Here is a 17155-nt window from a genome sequence, read left to right as displayed (position 1 = left end):
CTGCATGAACATTAAAGCCAACTCCTGTTGGCTTTGCCAGTCTGAAAATTGTTCCAGGACTACTGCGTATTAGAGCTACAGGAGCTCTTACAACACTGCAAGCTTGCTGTCAGTTCCATCCGATTCCCTGAGCAGCAGGATTCAGATTTTGAGTTGTAGAATCTCTTAAAGCACCTGCGGGGGCAATGTGAAGGCTTCATTCCACACGCACTGAATGGTTAAGCAGTGCGCATGTTCACTTTGGAAAATTCTGAGTTATCGTCCATTAAGTCAAACACAAGATAGATTTGTGTTCAGCACACATCCTCACATATTTCAAAGTTTTTCTCATATGCAGTAATGAAAAAATAGGAGATACGATAAAATAGAATAATTGCCTAGGATCACACAATTTGGTCAAGTGGCAAAGGCGGTATTGATCCCAGGTGTTTTGGTCTCACATTGTGTAATCAGCCACTAGACTTGATATCCCTTTCTCGCTCTTGTTTGTCAGCAAAGTTTAGTGCTTTGTCTTTCATTCTTGGTGCATGAGGTTAGAGTGTGGGTGGCAGGCAGAAGCCACAAAACAGCTCAGCTCATCTTGGGCGTGAGGGCTCAAGAGGACCTCGAGCTGAACCACAGCCTAGCATCTGGCTTGAGCGTTCAGTGGCTCATCCACCTCCATACCTTACTATGGGTATTCTGTGCTTGAAATAAGCTTAGATGCTGCTGCCAGCGTGATACCAGTTTTGTATGTGAAAATATGCTACCTTGCACTGGTGGTGGCAATCTTGTACCTGTGCTGCGTGTGAGGGGAATTTACACTGTTGCCAAATGCTGCACATGGAATGTGTGCTGCTGCAAATGCTGTCTATGTTCTGTGCATGTGAGGGAAGCTTGCATTGTTTCTGACCAGATCAGTATGTGTTCTGTGAGTCTGATTGAAGCACATATTCCTGCCTAGTGCTGTTCCTGTGTTGTGTGTGGCAATCTTGCTATGCGTATGAGTCAAGCTTGCACTAATGCTAACCTGTGCTGTTCCTTACAATTGTACCATATCTGAAATGCTGCATGTTCATTGTTTCTAAGGGCCAGATGTAGGAGCCATTTACCGACCGGTAACGGCCGATTTCGGCCGTTACCGACCGGTAAATGGGTTTTCGGTATGTAGGGGCACTTTTTTACAGAATCGGTAAATTTATCGAATCGGTAAATTTACTGATTCTGTAAAATACCGAATCTGTATTTTTACCGATTCGGGAAATCTCAGATGTAGGTGGGACTCTTCAGAGTCCCAAAGGCCCTACAAATTCGGTATTTTAACACCCAATCCAATTGGGTGTTAAAATACCGAATTCAGGTGTGCATGCACATGTGTGCATGCACACCGATGCCATGTGACACACAGACATGCCCTTAGGGCATGTCTGTGTGCCACATGGTGCACATGTCAATTTTTGGGGTGCCAGAGGGTGTCAAAGTGACACCCCCTGCTCCCTTGCTAAAATCGGTATTTACCGATTCTGAAATTACAGAATCTGTATTTCCCATTGATTCCTATGGGCTTCACAGCCCATAGGAATCAATAGGAAATACCGAATCGGTATTTACCGAATCGGTAAATACCTATTTTTAACTATTCGGTATTTCCACATCTGGAAATACCTACATCTCCCCCCTTCATATTTACCGACTCTTAAATACCGAATCGGTAAAATTCGGTATTTAAGAGTCGGTAAATATGATTTACCTACATCTGGCCCTAAGTGAGGTGCTAAATGGTGTTTCTCGGTGCCACACTTTTTTGATGTCTTTGAAGGAAACTTGCACTGGCCTTGCAGCACCACATTTGCTCCATGTCTTTGAAGGAAGCGTGCACTGGCTGGAATTGCAGTACCACACATTTGTACATGGTTTTCTGGGAAGATTGTGATGCTCTTGTCCAGTGCTATATGTCTTATGCGTGTGAGCCAAAGACCCCCTGTGCTCCTGCTCCTTGTGCTCTATCTATTTCTCTGTGTTTTAGGTCTGGCCAAAAGACTGTTTTAGCTATTTAAGAAACCTTGTGTTTTTCAAAACTCTTACACAATCTTGATTAGAGAAAATGGGATTTGGATAGGCCCACTTCAGTTATTCCTCAGAGTGTCATTCACATACGAGTTCAGCCGTTCAGAACAGCATACATATACCTGGGCAGTGGACCCGCCCTCTTCAGCCACTGGCTTTGCTGCCAATGTTTGGCTCTGCCTAGTAGATAACCATTGGTCTTTAGTATATCAGGTAGTCTTAGTAACAGTATTTTGCCTGCTTATTCTGTGCTACTCTGCATCCAAATAAGTCCAATCTGAGGAGATATTTCTTTTCATTCATGCCCCAGCAGCTTGCATGTAAATTGTACATTGTGTTTGTATTTACATAGCACTTACAACCCATAACAAGGTACTGTAGTGCTTTCTGCATCGAGTCGTACGCCACTCAGGAGCCCAAGATTAGCAATTAATAGGTTAGTACAATTCTTTGTTTTGTTTTTTTCTTGTGCATTAGTTGTGTTAGGATTATGTTATTGACTTCTTGTGTCTTTCGTAGGGTTTCGGGTAGGGATAGAATGATAGGAGTGGTTTTGAAATGGGGAAGCAGTGAGCTGTTTTGTTAAGTGATGGTCTTGTGCTTGTTAGTTGGGTGGCATGGCTAAAGGAGGGGTGAAAGACTGAGGAGAATTTTGGAGATGTAGTCAGAAGGTTTGTGATGAGTCAGAGGAAGTAGGTATGGGAGGGATGGAAGAGCTTTTATGTAAATAATGTATACATATAGTATACATATATATATATATATATGTATATATATATGTATGTATGTATATATATATATATATATATATATATATATATATATATATATATATATATATATATATATATATATATATTCCAACACAAGTTGCCCTTGTTTGTATTTAGCCACACAGCCAGGGGATAAATGTAGCGATATTTATTCTGGATAAAGCAGCAACCAAACAGCCAGAACAGTGTCCTCACTCTCCATTTCCCAACGCATTTCGCGCTTCTCAGAGCACTTCATCACGGGCTGGTTTCTTTAAAAGGCATTCACACAGTCAATTACCAGCACCTGCAAGTGACGGTTGCCTCAGTGGGCGTGGCAGCAGGAACTGCCTGATGGTCGTCGTAGTGCTGGAACAGTGTTGCTTCCGTGAGTGACTCATGAAGTGCCCAGTGAAGAAATAAAATTGTTACCCCAGTGGGTTTGAAAAACAAAAGTCCTGTGCTCAAAGGTTGCACCTTGTTGCTAAAATCCGCGCTCCTCTGGACCTTTGATGCTGCGCGCACAACAGCGGGTGCAGACGTAAGGGCCGAATACAAGCCCCGAATTTAATTTCCAACAAAAGACGCTGCATTCTGGAATCCTATATTAAAGGTTAATTACACTTGTAACGCTCCACCAATGCATATTGATGCCTTTGCCCTGCAAGTTTGAAACGCGTTGGTGGAGCGTTACAAGTGTAATTAAACTTGAATATCATATTCATATTCCAGAGTGCGTAGTCTTTTGTTGGAAAATAGATATATATATATGTATATATATTCACTGAAAAAAACATAGGTTTCAGGGGCGTTATAGTTGGACATTTCACTCGTAGAAAACCAGGGAAATTCCCCGGTATAGTTAGTTCAGCTAACTATAACTCGCGCCCCCGCAATGCACAGCTAATGACGTCACATATTACATCACTCATGACATGGTCAGTGACATCACTGATGACATCATCCACTGACTGTGTGTTTCTCTAAAGTTTAAATATGTTTAATATATATAGGGAAAGGCGTAATGAGGAATGAGTGGGTGTATAAGTGTCTCAATGGATGATTTAGTAGGTGTGTGACTGACTCTTTAAGTGAGTGATTAAACGTATCTTACTGAATGCATGGGTTCAGTGGCGTCACTAGGGGGGTGCGGGGGGTGCGGACCGCACCGGGTGACACCATGTCATGGGGTGACACCGTTACGCTGCAGCCTCACCTCACCTCTGCTCTGCTTTGCTTTATAATCATGTGCCGGTGCTTTCCGGTGCTTAGCACCGGCACTTAATTATCAGGTCCGGGACTTTGCATCTGCTGCGCACGTCCACATTAATGTTTTTTAAAATGTACCTTTAATGTACGCAGTGCAGCCACAGGCCCGCAATGAGTTTTTCACATATCCCGCCGAGTGTGAGTCAGAGTGTCACGGCGTTTAGTGTTGCGACTCACCACTTAAACCTGCAGCCCTTCCCAAGTCCAAGACAATATTGAAATTAATAATAAATATATATCTCATGGCAGCCGCGGGCCCGCGCTCCCCTTCTTAGTTCAGTCAGTGCAGTGTTGACTGACTGTTTGCCACTTGCCAGGGGGCGGGCCGCGGAACAAACACACACACACAGGTTTATTTCGGCGGGTCGTGCTGGAGGTTCTGATAGGGCAGAGGCTGTGCGCGCGGCCACGCGTGCAGATTCTTTACACTTTGCCACCAGTTGCCACGCCCCAGCATAATCACCGCAGCTCCCCACGAGTCATTGTCGATGTTGTCAGCCCACCCCGGCCCGACCCAACCGAGGACGACGTTAAGGGCAGACCTGGGCAGCCTGTGCAGGCATCAATCAACTGGCAGCCAGTAGTACTACAGTACTAACGGTGACGGTCTAGTAGCAAGCAGGCAGCACCAGGCCGCCGCGGCCTAATCAATCGAGCATAAAGCAGAGGCACAAGACAGTGCAGCCAGTGTGTGCCCCTGCCTGCCGGCCCACCACAAGTAACAGTAAGTGGATTCCTCACAGTTTTTAAAAACAAACGATTTATTTACATAAGTGTATGTGTGCATTCTCACCCTCTCCGCAGCACTTCATGATTATCTGCAGCAACGCCGCTGCACCACGTTACCTGCACATCTCCAAACTTCATACACCTCACCCCACACTTCTCTGGTAAGACAACCTACGTCTAACAAGCGCGGCGTGACCTTGTCAGGAGTTGGAAGCCCTATGTGCATACCACAAAGCAATACAAGAAACACACAGGCAGTCATGTCTGCGCACACACAGGCACAAACATACACGCACACACCGCAATGAAAACCCACACGCAAACATGCTTTCACACATGTGCATGCATGATGCACACATACGCACTCACGGTCACAGGCACATAAGCACACATACACACAGGCACTCACTAATGCACTTACTCTGCCATATTATCAAATTTGCAGGGACCATCAGCAAGACAGGGGCCCCTTTGATTGACTGCACAAAAGGGGTTTCCAGGGACTTCGCAGCCACTAGGGAACTGAATTTACACATCCATGCCAGAGAGGCCTAACTGCGCCAGGTTCGCTGGAAAGCAGGATGGCAGATAAACAAAGCACGAATGCCAGAAACCAGGGGGGGGGGACACATGTTATTAAAGGGGTCTACAAAGTGCAAAGGCCTTAGCATCTTAGTCCAGCTCAAACTGTGGTTTAGTGCAAAATGCTGGACTGCACGTTCGAGGGTGTTAAAGAAACCGTCAAGTGTACAGAAAAAACACAGTTCTCTTTATCGTGTCCTGCATCCTTATAATAAAAATTTCTATTTGTAAAGCGTGAGAATATCAGCCTTTAATGTTTCAAGGTGCTGTGGGTCACCGGAGAGATTAAGTCACATGATGCTGAGCTGCCACAGGGGATCCTGTGGTAAATAAATAAATAATACCTCTCTTTTTGACTAGACATATATCATAACAGATAGCTCAATAAATAAGAGTCAAGATTCGAGGTAGTAGGAGTTTTGCAGGTTTAATACAGCATAAGGACAGGAACAGGACAACCTGCATAGGAATAGGATGACAGGGCCCAGCAGCTGCTGGGGCTGGATCTGGGATGAGCGCGCTGACTTTTAATAACAATACATGAGCATATATACATAACGCAAACACATAGCATTACATTGCAGTAGGCGTAGCAGTGGGTGGAGCAGAAGGCGTGACGCGTAGCAGTCGCGAAAGATAAGGGCGAAAGTAGGTGTAACTGGGCGTATACATAGACATGTGATGCAAACGTAACAGAATATGTCAGAAATGGGGCGGAAACATTGGAGGGGGCTACCTAAGGAGCCGGGACCTCTAACCTGATGGTGCGCGCAAACTAGCAGTGACGTGTTACTAGGAGAAGCTGGGGGCTATGAACTCTGTGCTAGGAGCAGAGACTGAAGTCTGGAGAGTCGGGGCGACATGTACCTAAACAGTATCTAGTATCTGATGTTTAGAGAACATGTTGATATAAACTAGAAGTTAGGAGAGGAAAGGCTAACTTGATTCTAAGACTGGACCATGCATTATTCTACATGTAGTGCGTGATGAAGAATATTAAATGACCATTAAATGCAGTATTTCTCTAAGGTGGAGACGTGAAGGCTAGACAATGACGGAAACTATTGATGCGATTCAGTAGTTTAGGAATGCAGAGGAGGAGGACTGAACTGATAACTGGAATCATAACATATTCTTGGCAGACTCAGAGACTGAGCCAGGCTGGGCCGGGCACTGCGAGGTAGGAAGTAAGTGAAGGGTCGAGGATACAGGTGGGGGCTGTATCGCTCCTCAGCGAAGTTGCAGGAGACAGGAGCTGAATCTGGTGTCCAGGCCCTTTTGAGGCCTAGAAACGGGGACTTTATAATAGAATAATGTGTACACTGAGAAACGTGGCAACGTATCTTTACATAGGCCTGATATTCGTAGTATTCACGAGAACTGGAAACTGGCATATTAGAGGTGGACACAACTGTAATTGCGTCATTAATCGAACATGGGGAATGCATATGCATATTTAATCATGCACACATAACATATGATGGATGACATGTAGGGACACAGAACATGGCAAAATTTACTTTTCCACATTCCCTCCTTGTCACTACGTTTCCATCAGGAAACATCAATATTCATGATACCATCTATCATTTCATACAGTATCATTTGCTCGTCTCGAATTATCCTGGAACGGGATTTAGAACGGGGCTTGGGACTAGGAATACAAGAGGTAGCACAAATGCCGCAAATCGCAGGGCCACATTGTATGCAGAGGCAGCAGCTGAATATGATCGCTACTGCAATACCTAGAAAGGACAATATTTTCCATCCCCATGCGGAAATTATATTCCAGAACCAACCGGACCATGTCCAGGTGCCTGGATCTTGGTGTAACAGATGGGCAATTTTATGGAGTCTGGTTATAGCTGAATAAACAGACGGCGCGTTATTTGGAATGAAAATGCAGCAACTAGATCCGATGACTCTACAGGCCCCGCCCCTATCGGCCAGTATGACGTCAAGGACGAGACGATTCTGTAAAACGACAAATCTCATAGCAGATTGCTCTTCGGTTAAGTTACCTAGAGCAGAGGCAGTCTCATTGACTACTGCTTCGAGGGTTCTGGTTAACCTGCGGATTAGCTTACTATTCTGGATAGGTCCTATAAAGAAAAAGAAACCTCTGTTGAAATCTGTATACTGTTCTAGAGCAGTTTCAGTATAATCGACAATTGGGGACTCCCTTCTATGTCTAATGTGTACTAGATGTGTGTTTCTATGATAATCAGGTGGGGCTAGAAAAACAGGTGGCAGCAGGAAGGCAATGTAACAGGTTCCCTCCCAATCGAGGGGCAGACGAACATATGCGGTTTGACCACAAATAAAATAAGAATGACGTGAAGCTTTGAAGATAGATTTCCCACTGTCACTATACTTGACAATAGTAGTACAATCACTATGTCCTACGTGTATGGAACCCTTATTTCGGACACATAATTCGCCTTTGACTGGTAGTACTGAAATAACAGGTAAGTCTGGAGTGGTATCAGATTGAACATTCAGGACCATAAAATTCGACGAATAATTACCTAAATTATACACTTCATTTTCTAGATCTAAACCTGTTCGGTGGGGAAGACCTTGTTTGTCTGGAAAACATGTACTGTTAAGAAAAGACATATCTGTTGAGGATGACGTTAACGTGGACCATGCTCCACACGAACCATTATGTGAAAATGGATAAGGAAAAAGTGGCAGAACTCCCTTCGGTGTCTGGAAAGGGGGGAGTCGACCACACACCCAACAATTAGTGGCATTGCTGGTCTGGTGTGAGTAATGTAACATGCGGATGAATGAGTTATTTCGCATGGCGAGGCGGTAAGAGAGTTCATGAGGAGGCAGATCACTAAACGTGTGCTCTACTGTAGCATTAGCAGACTTATTTACATGAAGAACTGGGAAATACAAGAAAAATGCATAACTGGTGCAGGAAATCATAATGCTGAGAAATAATATGGAACATAGAAAAACGATACATCGGATTGAGTTTTGACTAACTCTCTCACTATGGGGGTCTATTTTATACATGTCAGAAACAGTCTAACCGTTTCACCTAGGGGAGGACTTAGACAATCAAACTGACTGACTTATTTTACTAGACCGGAGTTTTAGCTTGTACTCCTGTTGCGGAGTTTTCTCTAACAGGGGAGGGGTTGTAGCAATGTCTTTTGCGGGACAGTCCTTGAGAACAATATTTTGGCAATCCTTCAAATCCTGGGAAATGTTCTTTAAGACGGGTTTCAGTCCATTAAAAAGTTTAATATGAGAAAGGTGCACCCAGCCTTTGCGTCCTTCCAACTTCACGGCTGTACGGGTGGTGAGGAGGACCTGTCGGGGCTCTTTCCAACGAGGCTCCAGCGGACTTGATCTGTCAAAGTTGCGGACCATCACCATGGATCCTGGAACGATTTCATGCGGTGCCACCTCGGTATTGTCTGGAAATGCGGCGGCAACCTGCGAACGACATGAGTTGAGGGCAGACATCAAGGAAGCTAGGTAATCTGTCAGCATATTACTTGAAACATCGGTAATACTTCGGGGTCTAGGAGTACCCCACATGTTAGGGGGGCGGCCGAAAACGACCTCGTACGGGGACAGACCTGATCTGGAATGTGCGACCATGCGCATATAAAATAAAGCGACTGGCAGAGCTACTAGCCAGTCCACACCTTTTTCTTTACACACTTTTGCAATACGGATTTTCAGAGTCTGGTTATGTCTCTCTACAAGACCGGCTGCTTCAGGATGGCGTACACAATGAAACTTCCACTGGTACCCTAACAAAAGGGAAACATGCTTCATGAGTTCAGATGAGAATGGCTGGCCGTTATCAGAATATACGACTCTAGGGAGTCCATAACGGGGGAAGAACTCACGAACCAACTGCTTAGCAGTGGTCGCGGCTTTGTAATCTGGGACTGGATATGCTTCTGTCCACCTGGACAAAGCGCATACAACTACAAGGACATACTTGAAACCTCGACATCGCTCCATCTGAATATAATCCATCTGGAGGACTTCAAAAGGGTGGTCAGGGGGCTGGAATCCACCTTGTTCCACCGGGACACTTTTACCTGGATTAAACTGACAACATATCATACAGGTACGGACTTTCTGCTTGGCTGCAGCTCGTAAATGCTTGTTGAACCAAATGTTCTGGATACTGTCTAACATAGCTTTTTCTCCTAAATGTGCTGGACTATGTGCGGTATTAATAATGACTTGAACCATAGAGTCGGGGAGAAACCATGTGGCTCTACCCTTCGTTAACCATCCTTGATCTGTCTGGACCCCTCCTTGTTCGGACCATTTCTTGATTTCTTCGGGAGTAGCATGTAACTGGATATCTATGACATCTTGTGTAGGGTCCTTAACTGTCATGCATGTAGTCGGATCTGGAGTATGTGTCTGTGTCGGATTAACTTGAATGTCTGGAGTCTGTGCTGTAAGCTTGGCTGTGCGATCTGCTAGATCATTACCTTGGGAAATAATGTCAGTAACTTTCGTATGTGCTTTGCACTTCATGATAGCGATAGATGTCGGTAAATGTATGGCATCTAACAGAGCTTGAATAAGGAGACCATGCTGAATCTTGGTTCCATGAGAAGTCATGAAACCTCTCTCCTGCCAAAGCACTCCGAAGTCGTGTACAACTCCAAATGCGTAACGTGAATCTGTGTAAACATTAACTTTCAAGTTCTTGGCGTGTATGCAGGCTTGTGTCAGAGCAACTAGCTCTGCTGCTTGAGCGGACAGGGTGTCAATACGGTGTGTTTCAATAACTTCGGTGTCAGTAGTCACTGCATACGCGGCGACTAGTTCTCCTGTACTAGTTCTTAGGCATGAACCATCCACATAAAGTGTCAGGTCGGGATCTGGTAACGGAATATCTGTCAGATCTTGTCTTGGCTTTGTCGTAATGTTAACTACTTCCACACAGTCATGTGTGGCTGGATTTGAAGTAACTGATGGTAACAATGTAGCAGGATTTAAAATGTTGCAGCGTCTGATTTCTATGTGTGGCTGGAACAGTGTCAATTCATAACCTGTTAAACGTGCAATTGTCAAGTGCTGAGTTTGTGTTCGGTTTAAAAGAACTTCCACGGAATGTGGAACTTGTACTGTCAAGGTATGTCCTAAGACTATGGAATCACTTTGTCTGATAGCTAGTGCTGTGGCTGCAACTGACTTGAGGCACGCAGGCAGAGCCTGGGCTACAGGATCTAATGTGCTCGAAAAATAAGCACAAGGCTTGTATTGTCCTGCTTGATCTTGTGTGAGAACAGATAATGCTGTACCTTCACGTTCAGTGACGAAAAGTGTAAAAGGCTTACTGTAGTTCGGTGTCGCTAGAACTGGAGCTTGGCATAGGGCTTTCTTTAACTCATTGAAACTAAGTGTATGTTCAGATGTCCAAGGGAGGACAGTCGATACGGCTGCCTCCTGTGTCGTTAACTGTATCAGTGGTTTGGCTAGAAATGCATAATGAGGAATCCATTGTCTGCAGTAAGAAGTAAGGCCAATAAAAGCACGTACCTCCTTCTGGGTCTTGGGCTGAGGAAGACTCGCTATTAACTGGATACGGTCTGGTGTCAACTGCCTACCCCTCTTGGACAGTAAGTGTCCTAAGTAGACCACTTGCTGGACACAGAATTGAAGCTTCGAAGGGGACACCTTGTGCCCCATCTCGGCTAGGAAATACAAGACTGTAAGGGATGCTCGCTCGCAAGCACGTTCAGAACGGGCTGTGATCAGTAGATCATCGACATACTGGAGCAGGGCAGTGTCAGTTGGCATGTGAATGTTGTCTAGTTGTCTCTTGAGTGCTTGACTGTAAATACTAGGACTTTCTGTGAAACCTTGAGGAGCGCGTGTGAACATATAGCTCCTTCCATTTAAACAGAATCCGAAAAGGAACTGGCTGTCTGGATGAATAGGAACACTGAAAAATGCGTTCTTGAGGTCTATGACAGTGAAGAACGTGGCTTCAGAATCAATGGCCGTTAATAGGGAAGAGATGTCTGGGACAACTGGGTACTGCGGAATAATACACTTATTAAGCTCTCGTAGGTCAATCACTAATCGATATACTGGGGGTGCATTTGGATCAGTACGTTTCATGACTGGAATGATCGGAGAATTACATACATTGGAGTCAGTTTCTACAACCACTCCTTGAGCAATAAGCTCGTCAATAATTTTGGATAAGGCTGCTACAGCCTCTGGTGGCAATCTGTACTGTCTGATTCGTGGTAACACTACACCTGGCTTGAGAGTCACACGATAGGGTGTGATTTGCATGTAACCTACATCAGTTGGACCTTGCGCCCATAAGTGCTGTGGAACATTAGACAGTCTTGAATCAAAATCTCGTAATACATAGTGACCCTTAAAGTCACGTAGGAACAATCGTATTCCCTCTGGGGAACAGCATATAACTGCACCTAACTCTTTCAGTGTCTTAATGCCTAATAGGTTTTCTGGACATGACTTAGTAAGTAACAGATCAGTAGTGCGGGACAATGGACCTACTTCTAGAGTAACTGGCTTTGAAATCTCATTTACGATAGGTTTTCCTGAAAATCCAAGGGAAACATTTCTTGAGCCTGAGAGCGGAGCCCCTGGAACTTCGGCGTGACTAATTGTGGTCCTACTTGCCCCTGTATCAATCAAAAACTTTCTGTCTTTCCCTAATACTTGACTATGAACATAGGGACCTTCTTGATCTACAGGTATCTCGATGAGAGGCAAGCCTACCTCCCTCTCTAGGCTGTTTCATGAATACTGCTGGTACTCTGGATACTCAGACTGTGCATACTGGTACATCTGCGAGGTAAAATGCTGTGTTGCAGCGATAGGCTGCGGAGCTGTAACTGTCTGTGGTGCATTCTGTGGCTGAGGAATCTGTGAAACTTGTTCTTGTCTAGGCGGACGTGGTCTTTCTTTAGTCTTACCAGTAGCTATGTTGTGTTTCAGAACTGCACACTCATTTATAAAATGACCTGGCTGTTTACAATAATTGCAGTTCCCTTTAACGGGAGCTGCAGGATGACTGGCTTGATTCGGACCCCTCTTCTGACTGTCTTGAGGGACAGATTGTGCAACTAGTACTTTCATTTTCGTATCTTTCATACGTTTTCTTTCGTGTTCCTGTTCTTCTCTGATTCTGTTCTGGTGGTATTGAAGCATCTGCAACATCTGGGACGGGGTATTAGCTTGCCAGGTACTTTCGACTTTCAGAACTCGATTTTTAATTTGTGGGCTTGAATTCTCGACTAATTTAGTAACAAAAAGGTGAGGGTATGACTCACTACTTGTCTTGAGGCCACTGTTGATGCTGAAACATTTTTCAAATCTAGAATAAAAATCACTAATATCTTCGTCTTGTTTCTGTTTACAGGCTGAGATTGCATCCCAGTCTTCTTTTCTAGTTGTCAATAATCTGGGTAAAACTTGTATTAATAATTCTGGTAATTCTTTACATTTATCTCCAAGACCGGTACCTGGTACTCGTGCCTTGTCTTCAGCTTCTAGAACTGCCCAATCGATCTTTTTCTCTCCCACCTCCCATTCTTTTTCCTTGAGCTTTTCATACACCCCTGCGGGCAGCAGAACCTTTAACATTTTAATTATATCTGGATATGTGTATTCTCCCATACGGAGCATGTCTTTTAGTTCTCTATGGAACCCTGCTGGATCTTTGTCATGACAGGGAATTAATTTCTTCATCTCGAGGAGTTCCATCTTTGTAATTGGAGTGTAAACAAACACTCGTTCTAGTTCGCCACCCGTTCCTCTAACTGGGTGGACTTCTCGTAACGGATTCTGTCTTTCCATGTAAAATGGTTTACTTTCTGGGGGTGAGACATGAACAAAATGCGGGTTCAAAAACGTTCTATATTTGTGACGCTGTTCTAGAATGACACTAATTAAATCGGTACCTAGACCTTTCCATCTATACTGGAGTAACTCGTTCAGGACATCATGTAACGGACCTGGATCAGAGTGCTGACCCTCATACAAAGTAATGAGGTGCTGAATCATATACATACCCACCAGTCGTTGCTCGGCTGGGGGCATTTTCAGAAACATTTGTGCCACTATTTCGTCTGGAAAAGTGGTAGAATCAGTAATCCATCGGACTGCTGATCGGGCTAGTTCTTGTTCATGCATGGTACTTAACTCACTGTAACCGATTTGTGATTTCAAAATGTGATCGGTAGCTTGAAATACTTGTTCTAGGGAACCTTGTTCTGGTGCTGGAGAATGAAAAATAGACTTGTGTTCTAGGCGTAAATGGCGATCTGGAAATCTAGATTTTCCTACATACGCTATTCTGGCGGGATTCTCGTCCTCTACCTCTTCAGTATCAGAGTTACTTTCTTTCTCGCTTACTTGTGCTGCTTTACGCTGTTCGTGTAATTTTATTATTTCTCTACGGATTTTCTTGTACATACTTTCCATAGCACCGACGGTCTTGTGCTTACCCTCGGCTATATTATCACTCCACCTTGTCAGGGTTTTCATTTCGGCCGGATCTTTAGACGGGTAATCTTGTTCTCTTATTAGACAATTGATCAGAAACTTTAATATCATGAGCTGGATCTCGGCTTTCCTTTGAGACATGGCCTCGCTAATGCTTTCTGGATCATCCCCTGTACGGATGAAACGATATATTCTGTCTAGATCTTCTTTCATATTCGGTAAGGTGACTAGATACTCGGCCACCTTTCTTACGCGGAATGAATATAAAACCATATTATCCTCGCCTGGGACTGGATCATAGCCGCATTCGGCAAGGGATTTTCTTATTTCTGCTACAGTCTGATGTCTGGGCGTACGCTGGGACGCTTGTGCATGTAATTCGGCTGTCGTTAGACGCTTGTGTGGCGGCGGGGTTTGAGGAGTACCTCCCCCTGCGGCCCCTAAACTAGAGTCGTCTACTGAGGCTCTTCGTCCTGGCAGAGTGGGAAATGGAAATGTAGGCTGGACTTGTATGGCGGGCTGGACCGGGGGTACCGTAACAGGTACTCCGGTGTCTGGAGGAGCGGGAAGTGCCTGATTTACAGGGACTGGCGGAGCGCGAACAGGATTTGCATATTCTGGGACTGTGTCGTCCAAATAGGACGAAATAAAAATATCAGCTGCGGTCTGTTTGTGACGTAGCTTGGTCGGAACTAATGGTGGCGGGAAATTACTGGATGCCTCTGGGGTCGCTTTTGGCAAGCCCTCGGCAAAGAGAGGATACATACCCCTATCAAGGGCATGCCTCTGTCTGTCTGATTGTTCAGTTTTAACTCGTTCACCAATCTCGATTAATTCCCTTTCTTGGGCTCGTTCCAAGGATTCTCTACTTAATTCTGACTTTCTGATTTCTTTTTCGGTTCTTTTATGAGCTTCTTTACGCCATAACTCGATGGCATCTTTCTGTGATTGTCTGGCTTTCTTTTTCCATAATGCTTCTTCTACTCGCATGATGCACTCGGCATCCCATGTACCCGATACGGGCCATCTATACTTTTCTTCTAACTGTTTGGTATACTCTACCCATAAATCTAGATACAATATGGCGCTTATGCCATGCTTCTGATACATAAAATGACCTGGACTGTCCCTCGGCGGAACAGGAACTGCTTCTTCTAACAAACCCTTTCTAGTTTTTAGCTGACGTAATCTCGAAAAGAGAGACATTGTAAACTTGAATCGGAACACAATACAATACACGAGGAACAATAACAATTGGGAGAACAATTCAGGCATACCACGACATTGGAAATACATTGAACAACATCATAACATAACAGTTCGGACAAAATATTACCTGGAATACTGAGAACAGAAACACAAGAAATTCTCGAGAACGGAACAGACTAGAGTTACTGGATGCACTGCTGAAACAGTACGGAACATACCGGTCCCATAAAGGGACGCATCAAGACCCGTATCCACCTAGGTGAACACTTCGTTTGTGAGTCTGTGTACCACCAACCCACGGACCAGAGTCAATTTAGATTGACCCTGTCTAGATACTACCCCAGTAATGGTACTCACCGGGCAGCAAGAACGGAAGGCCTCGGATCGGACTGGACTGCTACGACGACGGACGACGAACTTCGGACTTCAGTTACGGGTGGGCCTCCGGATACCTCGGACCTTGGACTCTCGGCTTGGGCTCTGGTCGGGACTCGCCGCGTTCCTCCACCGTCTCGTTTGGATGCTGGACCGCCTCCTCCGTCTCCTCCGTGGGCCTGAGGGATACTTGAAGCAGAAATATCTGCATGTGCACGGTATGGTTCCGTCACGGCTGCAGAGGGTCAGGGGGTCGGCGTGGCTTCACCGACGCGTGGGGAAAGGGCAAGTCCCTATTCGGGCGCCATTATGTGGTAAATAAATAAATAATACCTCTCTTTTTGACTAGACATATATCATAACAGATAGCTCAATAAATAAGAGTCAAGATTCGAGGTAGTAGGAGTTTTGCAGGTTTAATACAGCATAAGGACAGGAACAGGACAACCTGCATAGGAATAGGATGACAGGGCCCAGCAGCTGCTGGGGCTGGATCTGGGATGAGCGCGCTGACTTTTAATAACAATACATGAGCATATATACATAACGCAAACACATAGCATTACATTGCAGTAGGCGTAGCAGTGGGTGGAGCAGAAGGCGTGACGCGTAGCAGTCGCGAAAGATAAGGGCGAAAGTAGGTGTAACTGGGCGTATACATAGACATGTGATGCAAACGTAACAGAATATGTCAGAAATGGGGCGGAAACATTGGAGGGGGCTACCTAAGGAGCCGGGACCTCTAACCTGATGGTGCGCGCAAACTATCAGTGACGTGTTACTAGGAGAAGCTGGGGGCTATGAACTCTGTGCTAGGAGCAGAGACTGAAGTCTGGAGAGTCGGGGCGACATGTACCTAAACAGTATCTAGTATCTGATGTTTAGAGAACATGTTGATATAAACTAGAAGTTAGGAGAGGAAAGGCTAACTTGATTCTAAGACTGGACCATGCATTATTCTACATGTAGTGCGTGATGAAGAATATTAAATGACCATTAAATGCAGTATTTCTCTAAGGTGGAGACGTGAAGGCTAGACAATGACGGAAACTATTGATGCGATTCAGTAGTTTAGGAATGCAGAGGAGGAGGACTGAACTGATAACTGGAATCATAACATATTCTTGGCAGACTCAGAGACTGAGCCAGGCTGGGCCGGGCACTGCGAGGTAGGAAGTAAGTGAAGGGTCGAGGATACAGGTGGGGGCTGTATCGCTCCTCAGCGAAGTTGCAGGAGACAGGAGCTGAATCTGGTGTCCAGGCCCTTTTGAGGCCTAGAAACGGGGACTTTATAATAGAATAATGTGTACACTGAGAAACGTGGCAACGTATCTTTACATAGGCCTGATATTCGTAGTATTCACGAGAACTGGAAACTGGCATATTAGAGGTGGACACAACTGTAATTGCGTCATTAATCGAACATGGGGAATGCATATGCATATTTAATCATGCACACATAACATATGATGGATGACATGTAGGGACACAGAACATGGCAAAATTTACTTTTCCACAATCCTCCTGTGAATCTCGCGCTCCTTCTTTCTGTCAATAACCAATAGTCGGTGTTCTAGAATGCAAGTTTGATGACGTTGCTTTCTGATGTCTTCTACTGCGTGACCTCTGGTTTTTAGCATGTGTTCAGCTACTTCCGCTAGTTTGTGGGGGCTGGCAGCAGTGGCACAAATTAAGCACTTGTAAGATTA

General features: G+C 44.9%; 1 long non-coding RNA gene across 2 annotated transcripts in view; it reads left to right on the top strand.

The window, feature by feature from the left end:
- The window catches only part of LOC144771967 (uncharacterized), a 244850-nt gene that overhangs the window by 154448 nt on the left and 73247 nt on the right, over positions 1-17155 (top strand). The window lies entirely within an intron of this gene.

This window comes from Lissotriton helveticus, chromosome 8, assembly GCF_964261635.1.
Source record: "Lissotriton helveticus chromosome 8, aLisHel1.1, whole genome shotgun sequence".
Lineage (NCBI taxonomy): Eukaryota > Metazoa > Chordata > Amphibia > Caudata > Salamandridae > Lissotriton > Lissotriton helveticus.
Note: the sequence above shows the minus strand (reverse complement) of the source record. Positions and strands in the feature narration are given on the sequence as shown.